Here is a 1,377-nt window from a genome sequence, read left to right as displayed (position 1 = left end):
TGGCGGTCGGCTGGTGGCGGTCGCCTTGTGGCGGTCGGGGGGCGGCGGTCGGGGGTGGCGCTTGGGGATGGTGGCTGTCGGCTGGTGGCGGTCGGCTGGTGGCGGTCGGCTGGTGGCGGTCGGCTGGTGGCGGTCGGGGGTGGCGCTTGGGGATGGCGCTTGGGGATGGTGGCTGTCGCCTTGTGGCGGTCGGCTGGTGGCGGTCGCCTTGTGGCGGTCGGGGATGGCGCTTGGGGATGGTGGCTGTCGCCTTGTGGCGGTCGCCTTGTGGCGGTCGCCTTGTGGCGGTCGGGGATGGCGCTTGGGGATGGTGGCTGTCGCCTTGTGGCGGTCGGCGGTGGTGGTTTGGGACCGGCGTCCGGCGCAAAGTGCGTGTTGCGCGGGCCGGAGAAAATTTAGGCCAGGGGCCCGCCGCTGGAGAAATTTTTAGGTACCAGGGGTGGATTTTTTTTGTCACCGCAGGAGGGGGACGTTGCCTCCGTCCGTGTCCGACGGAAAGTGCGTGTTGCGCGGGCCGGAGAAAGTTTAGGCCAGGGGCCCGCCGCTGGAGAAATTTTTAGGTACCAGGGGTGGATTTTTTTTGTCACCGCAGGAGGGGGACGTTGCCTCCGTCGGTGTCCGGCGGAAAGTGCGTGTTGCGCGGCCCGGAGAAAGTTTAGGCCCGGGGCCCGCCGCTGGAGGAATTTTTAGGTACCAGGAGCGGATGTACTTACTTCCACAGCGCCCGCGCGCTCCCGGCCGGTGTCCGAGGATGCTGCCTCATCCCCGGACGCGCCTCTTACGCACGCCCGCTGTCATCCTCCGGAGACTGAGTTCCACTTAGTGGAGGCTACGTTCCACTTGGGGGAGGCTGCCTACTCCCGGCTGACGCCCGAGGATGCTGCCTCATCCCCGGACGCGCCTCTTACGCACGCCCGGTGTCATCCTCCGATCACTAAGTTCCACTTGGAGGTTCACAAGACGGGCGCGGACGCACACCCACGCCCGGCCAGAGTGACCGAGAGGCGGACATACGTTATCTTACGCACGCCCGCTGACATCCTCCGACGACTAAGTTCCGCTTGCGGGAGGCTGCCTCCTCCCGCCCGCCGCCCGGGGATGCTGCCTCATCCCCGGACGAGCCTCTTACGCACGCCCGCTGTCATCATCCAACAACTAAGTTCCGCTTGCGGGAGGCTGCCTCCTCCCGCCCGCCGCCCGGGGATGCTGCCTCATCCCCGGACGAGACTCTTACGCACGCCCGCTGTCATCCTCCAACAACTAAGTTCCACTTGCGGGAGGCTGCCTCCTCCCGCCCGCCGCCCGGGGATGCTGCCTCATCCCCGGACGAGCCTCTTACGCACGCCCGCTGTCATCCTCCAACAACTAAGTTCCACT

The sequence above is a fragment of the Syngnathus scovelli genome, unplaced genomic scaffold, assembly GCF_024217435.2.
Source record: "Syngnathus scovelli strain Florida unplaced genomic scaffold, RoL_Ssco_1.2 HiC_scaffold_195, whole genome shotgun sequence".
Lineage (NCBI taxonomy): Eukaryota > Metazoa > Chordata > Actinopteri > Syngnathiformes > Syngnathidae > Syngnathus > Syngnathus scovelli.
The sequence above is the reverse complement of the archived record's forward strand: the minus strand, read 5'-3'. Positions refer to the sequence as shown.